Source organism: Theobroma cacao, chromosome 6 (assembly GCF_000208745.1).
Source record: "Theobroma cacao cultivar B97-61/B2 chromosome 6, Criollo_cocoa_genome_V2, whole genome shotgun sequence".
In the NCBI taxonomy this organism is placed as follows: Eukaryota; Viridiplantae; Streptophyta; class Magnoliopsida; order Malvales; family Malvaceae; genus Theobroma; species Theobroma cacao.
The window spans coordinates 8,069,604-8,080,975 of NC_030855.1; the positions used below are offsets into that span (position 1 = coordinate 8,069,604).

General features: G+C 30.4%; 1 long non-coding RNA gene across 1 annotated transcript; it reads right to left on the reverse strand.

The window, feature by feature from the left end:
- Nucleotides 5,131-6,608, reverse strand: LOC108662523. The gene is made up of 3 exons (XR_001928404.1): nucleotides 6,436-6,608; nucleotides 6,061-6,133; nucleotides 5,131-5,359 (listed from the first exon to the last, which is right to left on the reverse strand). It is a non-coding gene; the product is annotated as an uncharacterized LOC108662523 (long non-coding RNA).

Sequence of the window (11,372 nt, forward strand, 5' to 3'; positions counted from 1 at the left end):
AAGGTGAATTTTCATGTTTTATGAATAAATGTGTTTCAATGAAATCAATTTAAAAATTGTTTTGAAATTAATGGTGATTTTGAAAAATAGAGTACACTAAGACTGTTAATTGTGACAATTTGATTGTTTAAATTGATTGGCCTATGATAAATCGGGCATGATTGGCTAGTTGGTAATTGTATTGAAATGTGAATTGTTTGGTTGCCTTGAAAGACTGCGAATTATAAAATTTCCATATCATGTTATTGAGTTTTATTGTATGGTGGATTATATATTAATTAATCACTGCAATAGGGGGTTTCGATGGACCAGCCTTTTAGAGGGGGACGGTAAACCCCATTATATTCTTACCTCGAACGGAGAGGCGCGTAGGGTATCTCCTGGGGTAAAGTTTAAGGTTCACTTCATGCTAAACCACCACGTGATGGGGAGCTCAGCCAACGCCAAGGAACGGTTATGTTGTCAAAACGAAAACATGATTTATGTGAAATGTGAATTTTAATAACCTTGGCAGTCTCGGTAGGATGCCTCGGCCAAGGTGTCCCCGAGAATGGATTTATGGCACAAGCCTAGATTTTTATGAGATTCATAAGCCTCTTTACGTATTTTGAACAAAATGTGTACTAATGCTATAACCTAGTTTATGATGATTTACTTTATTGTCTCCATGTACTCAACTCTAGATGTTTATGATGATGTTTGTTTACTCATTGGGATTTTATAATCTCACCACCCTCATTTCCACCCATTTCAGGTTCAGTATAGACTGTAGATAGCTGATCTCATCGAGGACTACCATGGGATTTGCATTTTCCAAATCGTAGGTTCACAGTCCTCTTTACTTTTATTTATTTGGGGGTCCTCTTGTTATTGTAAATTAAATTAAATATTTTGGCTTACTGTATTACAGTATGTATAAATTTATTTAGCTTTTACGCTACAAAAATTATTTACGTATAACTCTATAAATATTGTTTTATAAGAAAATAGAATATTTTACTTAATATTTCTTTTATTTTTTTATTATATTCAAATAACCATAATTTCGTTTTAAATGAAGATTTTAGACTTTTAAACTTATTTTGATTATGAATTATGTCTTTTGTACTTGTATATTACATTTTAGCCAGTTTCAAAATTTTTGAGAAAAATGACCAATATATCCCTGTGAGACAAAAAAATTAATATTTTATTTGTTTTAAGTTGGAAACGGCTTAAAATCTTTTAGAACACGATATTTGACAATGGTTACTCACAAGGGAACAGAGAAACTGATAGTAAAGCCTTGCGGGGTTTCGGGTTGACATTCCAAATAATGAATGTCTATCGGGACACCGCGACGGTTGTCACGGGCTCGAGGGGAGTACCGGGTCGTGACAAAAGTAGTGGATGGAGGTCTTTGATCGAACCACTATAAATCTTTGAGTATTGGTTGCTTTGTTTTATCTTTCATTTTCATTCTTCCTTAAATTATTCATTCATCTTGCATCAAATTTCACATCATTGATCTTTAATTTGCCCCCAATTAGAAATTAAGTTTAGTAAGAGTCAAAAAGTGCTATTCACCCCCCTCTAGCACATTTATTTGGGACCAACAACTATAAATATCCAACTTAGGGACATTAAAACAAAAAAAGAAGAGGATTTTGAAAGATTTTGAATCATTCTTGAAGAGGAAAGGAGCAAAAAAATAAGAGTAGTAGTTGAGAGTAGAAAAGTTCCTACCGTTAAGCAGACAAAGAGCCTAAAGTTCATATCTTTACCCTTCAACTGATTTTTCTTAAGCTTAGACTTTCCTTAATCATTCTTATTCTTGTGAAATTTTTGTGGTTTACTTGAATCCATTATTGTATTGATTATACCTCTAAGCAAAAGGTAGAGTGGTTTTGTCTGATCCTTTAAAAGGTTTATTCTTGTGTAAAGGTTGTGTTTTAACCTGGAAAAGCAGTGCCTTGGTCAAGGTTATGCCTGATCCCGAAAAAGGCAAATGGTAGAGGTTACACCTGATCCTACAAAAGGCAAGTTGCGAAGGTTATGCCTGATTTTGCAAAAGGCATGTTGTAAAGGTTACATCTGATCCTATTGAAAAGGCAAACTAATAGTGGATTCAAACTCCTTATGCTATCAAAGGAGATGATGTAGACATTAGAAGGACAAACCTCCATAAATATCTTGCTAAGTGCCTTTTTACTTTGTTACTCTTTACTCATTGAGTTTATATTATGTTTTATTGCTTTATTCTTTCACAGTTTAGTTGATTTTTAAAAAAAGGGAAATTTTTACTTAACAACCAATTAACCCCCTCTTAGTAGTTTTACGTTAAACTTATCTTTTCTAACATATACATAATATATATTATATATATAATGATAAATTTGATGTACTATATATACATAATTTTTTTTATTTACAATAACAAATATTATATGTATATAAATTATATATAATGAAAAATTTGATGTACTATATATGCATAATTTTTAATGAATTACAATAGCAAAAATTATATATATGTGTATACAAATTATATATATGAAAAATTTGATGTATTATATATAAATAATTTTTATTGGTTTAGAATAACAAAAATTATATAAATAATCATGATAAATTTGAAACTTAAAAAAAAAAACAAATAATGATAAATTTGATGTACCATATATACATAATTTTTATTAATTTACACTAGCAAAAACTATATATAAAATATATAATATATATTATATATAATGATAAATTTGATATACTATACATGCATAATTTTTAATGATTAACAATAACAAAAATTATTTATGTATATATATTATATATAATGATAAATTTGAAACTTTTCACAAAAAATATAATGATAAATTTGATGTACTAAATATACATAATTTTTATTGATTTACAATAACAAAAATTATATATAAAATCTATATTATATAATGATCAATACGATGTACTATATATGCATAATTTTTAATGATTTACAATAACAAAAATTATATATATGTTTATAAATTATATATAATGATAAATTTGAAACTTTTCAAAAAAATAATGATTAATTTGATGTACTATATGTGAATAACTTTTAACGATTTATAATAATAAAAAGTATATATTTATATGTATGTATGTATATAAGATTACGTCTTTATATTGAGGATGGGAAGGATGGTGTTCAGTGTGGTGAGTTGCCGTTTATGTTGTAGATTCTGGGATTATGATTATAGCCTTTTTGAAATAGTCGGCTCTCAATCAATGTGTTTCGGTCAGGTAATTTAGGGGTATTTATAGATTCTGACTGAATGTCTTAAGGACTAAGGGCTGCAGGATTATTGGAAGTTAAATTATTGATCTTGGATAGCCTTGATCTTGATCCTAGCTAGGATTATTGGATAGATTTGATAAATTTCTGAGCTAGGGGATTAGCAATTATTGGTCTGACATATTGGTTCTTTTTTAAAGCCTTGGGTTAGTTAGTATTGAATTTTGATGTAAATGGATACATGGATATCCTTACACCCAAGTGTTTTATACTTGGGGAGTTTTTCAACTTTTTTTTTTCATTGTAATAATAAAGTCCAAAGATATTTCTTTGGTCCTAACAATAAAATTATATACCTTTTAAATATATATAAATTAAATATAATGATAAATTTGAAACATTTCAAAAAAAAAATAATGATAAATTTGATGTCCTATATATACATAATTTTTATTGATTTAGAATAACAAAAATTATATATGTGTATATAAATTATATATAATGATAAATTTGAAACTTTTTTTTAAAAAATAATGATAAATTTGATGTATTATATATACATAATTTTTATTAATTTATAATAAAAAATTATTTATAAAATATATAATATATTATTTATAATGATAAATTTGATGTACTATGTATGCATAATTTTTAATGATTTACAATAACAATATATATATATATATATATGTATGTGAATTATATAATGATAAATTTGAAACTTTTCAAAATAAAAATAATGATAAATTTGATGTACTATATCTCCATAATTTTTATTGATTTACAATAACAAAAATTATATATATATATATATGTGAGTGTGTATGTGTGTAATGAATGTGACTAAATTCTTTTTATTAGATTAATAATTCTAGTAATTAATTAATAATTAAAATTTTGGCATCTTATAATGGATGACATCATATGTCCATTATATTTTTTAGAATGGAACGAGATTGGAGTTAAATGTATTCCTGAGTGGATTTAAGTGGATTTCTTAGGTTAGAATTTGTGAATGGCATAGAAGAATTTATTTCATTTGCCTTCTGTCAACCAAGATATGTCAGTGAGAATAAAATTCGATGTCCTTACTCCTGGTGTTTAAATAGCAAGTTCTTAATTGCTAATAAGGTTCAAGAACATCTATTTTGTAAAGGCTTTACCGTGCTTATACAATATGGGATTCACTTGGTGAATCATTCCATGTCGGACAATCATCAGGACATTTTGTTGATGATCATGTCAAAAAAGTAGTTTATGGTACTAGAGTAGAAAATCCGTATGCTAAAATGGTTATGGATGCTTTACATCTTAATTTTCAATCCAATGTTGAGAATGAAAATGAAAGGGTGATTCATGAAGATCTTAATCCTAATGCTACAACATTCTTTTTGTTGTTAAATGATGTTGATTTAGTTTTGTGGTCTAGATGCACCAAACACACAAAACTATCAGCTATGTCCATATTATTGAATATGAAGTCAGAGTTTAACATGAGTGTGACATGCTTTAATCGTCTGATGTCTACTGAAGGAAATGTTTCCATTTGATGAAGCATTACCAGAAAACTTCTATAGAATGAAGACATAACTAAAGGAACTCGAGTTCGGTTATCTAAGAATTCATGCATGTAAGAATAATTGCATATTATTTTATAACGAATCTTTCAAGTTGACTTATTATTTATGCTATGGCTATTGTCATAGCTCAATTCTTGGGCCATGACCGAAGCAAGGGCCTAATAAGCATAGCCCATTAGACCTAAGCAAGCCTCTATTTCTTTAAGATCTCAACTCATAATCTCTAATAAGAATTCCTTTGAAATTAGATCATGAAAACCAAGTATATGTATATATATATATATATATCGTTCTCAAAATAGGGTTATCGTTGGTCAACCCTCAATGACGTGGTTAATCAAACCAACATACAGAGTGCACAACAATCTCACAATTTACATTTAAGCAACTATATACATATGCAAAAGACCTTGACTATCAATGGAGTGACTTTGGGTGTGGGTATTGTTACTGGATGCCATGGTACCTACCAAATGGCGAATACAAATGGACACTTCAATCTAGGTCCCAACTACCTCTGAATCTGAAAACATGAAGTTAAAAAGAGTGAGTATAAACCTAGTGGGTGAACATAGGAATGGAACAAACAAACGATAAGGAAAGTTTAGAAATCATGATGCACTTGTGTTAAAAACAATGCAATTTAGTTTAATTCCTCATAAAACCCCTCAATTTGACCTTTAGTTATTTAACCCCTTAGTGTTGAAGGATCCATGATCCATAATGAAATCAAAAAGTAAACACCACAGTAAATATTCTAGCAAGACAAGCAAGATAGAGAGTTTTTTCATTGTATTGAAAATCAATTTGGAAACAGTTAAGAATTTCAACATTCAACATTCATTGCAATCACATAATATTTTCTCTAACATTTCTATGGTATGTGTAAACATGTATACAACCACCGGCTCATCAGCTCATGTGCACTCTCACACTGCACATAGATAGAATCATCACCCACCGATCATCAGCTCATGTGCACTCCTACACTGCACATGTGCGCTTACAATTATCACACAAAATTATCATTCAAAGCATAACATATATATCATCAAAATATAAGAACACATGGGTTCATCACATTACACATTTTACAACATTAAATGTTTCATCAAGGGCTTGTTCCCAGGCATGATTTAGAGAAAAAATCAAATAAAATTATTTAAGTGCTTTATCCCAGCACATATGTATTTCTCAAAAATAATTTAATGCAAGTTCACTCACCTTGACAATGCCACCTAACAAGACTAGCACCCACAAGATCTTAATCCAGGTAGTCTCGAAATACCATTAAAACCTAAAATTGCCAATAAACAATAATAGCTTCAAATATATCATAAATTTAAACTTAATAATTCTAATAAGCATACTCTTGATAAACTACATTCTAGCCTAATTTTTAACCTAGAATTCTAGTCTAATTCTCAAACCCATCATATCAATTATTCTAATTTAAAGGTTCCTTACCTTGGTGAGCTTGGAGGCATAAAGATCAACAAAAACCTAATATTTCCAAGAAATTTTTTTTGAAGAAACTAGGAAATAAAATCTGAAAATATAACACATAAATTCTAAAATTCAAGAGTTGAAAATACATACCTTTTGGCTTTAAAAATGAAGGAAGAAAGAGAGATTTTTCTTTCTCTCTCCTAAGGTTTGGTTGTGCTGAAAATTAGGGTTAAAAGTTGTGGGTTTTGGTGCTCAAGAAGTTAGGAGAAGAAAGAAGCAAGAAAAGAAAGGAAATGGAAAGAAAATAAGGAAAATAAAATGAAGAGAATTTGATTTTCATGGAGGTGAAATGAAAATGGCGTTGGGTGGGTGAGGAAGAAGAAAAAAATATCTTTTGGTGAAGATAAGAACCGGTCATGGGATAAGGATGAAGAGTCAAAGCTTCTTTTGGAAGCTTTGACCAAACTAATGGCAAAATTACCATTTTGCCCTTTAAGGTTTTCACCCTTTTTAATTGTATCCTCCCACAATCTTTTAATTCTAATTTCTTTCCATTTTTCTTCCTTAACACTTGTACCAATAAAATGTCAAGTTTATGCTTCAACGCGCTATCACCGCAACATTTAAACATTTGCTTTCTCGCGCTATCTTTATTTAATAAAGATACGTGAGCCCCATTAACATAATTTTTCTTTAAAATTTCCTTGTTCTTCTTATCTTCCACTTAGATTGACCATATACTCCTTCTTCATGAAAAATTTCGACACTGAATAAATATTAATATTTTAATATTATTTTGTTAATAAAATATTATTTTATTCTAAAATTTTCCACGTGTCTCCTTGGCTCCCAAAATCTCTTATTATGCCCCGATTCACTTCAAAATCACTTTTTATCTCGCTAATTCATCCTTAATAAAAGTATTATTATTCAATTGTTATTTCTTCATGTGCGAAATATTTTTCTTCAAACTATTCCTTTCACCTCTCATCACTTTTAAACACTCTAATTAACCTCAATTGGCATCCGATAAGTTTTATTAGCCACCATATCAAAGTATGGGGTATTACAGTCTCCTCCACTTAAATAGAATTCGTCCTCGAATTCACGTCAGTGTCGGGTTATTAATCTCACTTTATGATCTTATTCCATTCCTTACTTTATAGGGAATTTTGATTTATCCACCTCATTTACCTCCAGTTCAACTAGAATACTTCACTCATGTCTGTTATCATCTTCTAGAATCAAATCAACAGTAACCTTCACAAACATTATCTCTTATATTAAAACGTCGAGTATACCTTTATCACCATCATTGAATTCGAACCATAACTCCATCTCAATCATATCGATTTCAATCACATTTTATACTTACATATGTATACCTAATTACCATCTTATTACCTCATTCCTTGTCGAATTTCTTAACATTCATTCATTCATCTTATCCCCATGCACTATTACGTAGCTTACAACATTGTAAACATGCCATATTCCTGTGCGTATTCTCAACGTTGGGGGGGAGGTTAATGCCTTCAATTATTCCCACATACATCATGTTTATCTTTCATTTTTCAACTTCAATCTTCTTAATCATATTGGTCCATCTTGTATGGCTTAACCACGCTATAGATTACATTTCCTTGATATCATTTCTTTGACTATTTCTCTAAAAATTTCTTATATCAACATAGCTCAATTTTTGATGGGATTTCTTATCATTGTACTATCTATACAGCTCATCAAATATATTGAGTTCAAATCTCGAATCACTATGAATAGTTCTTCACTTTAGTTGGTCATATCATCAACTCCACACATCCGTATGTACACGCACATCTAAGTGTCAACATTCCTCATTATGTGTAGAGATCCTTGTGTTCAAGTGCCTTTGGACTAATTTTTCGTTTATTCATTCCCATCCATAACCAAGATTTAATATGCTAATTCTCATAATGTATGTCAACATTCTCATATTCAATCTATGAACATTAGGGTACAATCAATTTCAGATTGCCCTTTTTAGTTGTTTATATTAGCATTCAACTTGCGTCTTACAACAAGTTATCTCTTACGTAATCTATACGAAATCTTATTATGCCTATGCATAACTTCATATCATTTATATCATTTCCAACTATATGCTTAAGTTTTATCGTACTATATATCCTTGCATCACAATGTCGTTAACCACATCTGACTGCTAAACGTCATTTTCATTAAATTGCAATCCAGTATGTGTACATGCTTTATAATCTCATTGATCCTTCAAAGATTCATCTTTATTAAATCATTGCATCTTACACAATACCACAATTCCTAAAAGTCATCCCTATTTCTCAATTATCTTTCATGCCTCAAACGTATACATTATATCCTTATTGCACTTCGATGTTAACCAGTCACTTAAGACTTAGACTCATTCGAATCATGCATGGCGCATGCATTTCCGAATTCCAATTTCCATAATACATTATGAGGTTTTCATTATCCAACTTTATTATCAAGGTTACCTTCAACCATCCTTTGTACTATTCTCTCATACTAATATAACATCATTCTCCTTTGGCCAATTTACAATTTGTACTTAAAATTATAAGAGTGGAAACAAGGTTCTTCTCAAGTACCTTTTAATGTTAATGTGAGTATCACTCTCGGCTTATAGCTTCCGTTTTGTAACCACGTAACTTAATGCTTGTTTTCATAAGATTCACAGTAGGATTCCTTTTGAGTATTTCTTTGGGGATACCTATCTTAAACTTATGTCTCACCGCATATGATCACTTAATTCGTGGGTTAGCCACTAGGCTCCTTAGCAAGTGTCAAAATCACACATATTATACTGGCCGCGTATGATTGGTAATTCCTTCTCAAGGATGTTCATGCATTCCTAAAACACTTAGTCACTTATTTGCTCTTTAATGTCCCAAGCATATCATTCCAAAGACATGTGCTTATTCTCCAAGATATATAAATGCATACTCATCTATTCAATCCTTAGTTTATATTCATAGGTTTCTAGTATGCCACATAATTGGCCTTGTGTTGTTACTAATCCCTTTCATTCAACTAAGTCAAGACAAGATTTATAAATCTGTATGGCGACACTTTGTTTTAACTCATTTGCTATGCCACCCTTGTAATCCTTCATTCACAATTTCATCACTTGGTACTGATATCCCTGGTCAATGTCTCATACATTTATCTAACTTTTCATTCACATCCTCATCAGCCTTTAACAAGGCTTAATCTCTTGTCTCCTTTATTTCTTAGGATTTGACTTTAGTCAACATATTGTCTATCTCAATGCTTCACAAGGTAACTTACCTCAATGTGGCCATCTTAAGAACTTTTTAACTTCTCCTTCTCTTACATGCCAATATATAAGGCAATAAAGAAACCTTTCAATTCCCTCATACAAACACTTTTCCAACACACTTAAAAGTTCAAATAGCAATGCTCAACATCAAGATTAATTAACATAAATCGGCTTGTAAATGTATCATCATGCCACTCACAATTTGCTCATACTTTTTAGCCATGAGGGATTCTTAACGTGGCAGCGTTGGGTAGTCAGCGTTGCGACATTGCAGCTATTGGAATTTACTTTATCAAATTGATTCTTCTACCTTTAAGGCTACCACACTAATCATTCTCAATTGCATGGCTTTCCTTTAAGCCTATACAACAATTTCCATAAGCGTGTGTATCTTTTTTTTTTTCTTATCATATGTACTAGGCCAAATCAATACTTTCAACTCATTTTATCCTTTAACACTTATCATCAATCATTAAGTCCCACCTTAGGGCATCCTTTCCATATTGTGTAATGACTTCACAATATACATAACACCACAAACACAATTATTCACTATTTATGGCATCCCACAATTCTTATCATCCATAATTAATTGTCTTTCTTGTCTTGTAACTCTAATAGTTTATTGACATTTCAGTACAAATGACCATGAAAATAGTTCATCTTAATACCTTATACTCACAATCCTTACTAATCAAGAATTCATTTTTCTCAAGTTCCATCATTTACCCCTAATGGTCTATATTTGTGCCAAATTATCATTTTATAATGTCATGGCACCATGTGCCTCCATTCTTACCATTAATTGTACTTTATAAGAAACAATTAAAAGACTTACATATTGTCACGACTCGAAACTCCCATCGAGCCCATGACAACTGCCGCGACGTCCCGATAGACATTCATTGCCCGGAATGCCAACCGAAACCTCAGAAGGCTTTAATATCAGTTTACGCACCTCCCCGTGAGCAATAGTTGTTAAGTATCATGTTTTGAGAGATTATAAACTATTTCCAAATCAAAACAATAGAAAAATAATTTTTTTCTCACAGGGGCATTTTGGTCGTTTTTTCTCAAAACTCTCGAAACCAGCTAAAAATGTAGTATGCAAGTGGAAAACACATATTTCATAATCAAAAATAAGTTTAGATATCTAAAACATTCATTTAAACTAAAATTATAACTATTTGAATATAATAAAAATATTTAATAAAATATTCTATTTTCTTATAAAACAATATTCATAGAGTTACCGGTAAATAATTTTTGTAGCATAAAAGCTAAATAAATTCATACATATTGTAATACAAATAACCAAAGCATAAAATTTAATTTACAGTGACATGTGGGCCCATGAACGACCAAAAGTATCAAAAACGGTAAACCTACAGTTTTTTAGAATACAAGTCCAACTATAGCCTTCAACAAAGTGAGCTATTTATCGACTATCTTGAGCCTGAAATGGGTAGAAATGAGGGTGGTGAGATTATATAATCCCATTGAGCAAACAAATACCATCTAAAATATCTAAAGCTGAGTAAATGGAGACAGATAAAATAGTTTAACATATTGTAATTCATCACCTTTCAACTCATTTCAACCAAATAAAATCAATTCATATAAATTGAGTAATCAACATGGCTTATGAATTTCTTAAAACTTTGGCTCATGCCAAAATCATTCTCATACTCAGTTATCAGGGATACCTTGGCCGAGGGCTATTCCAACAGAGTCTTCCAAGGCTAATAAAAAGTTGTGTACGCATAAA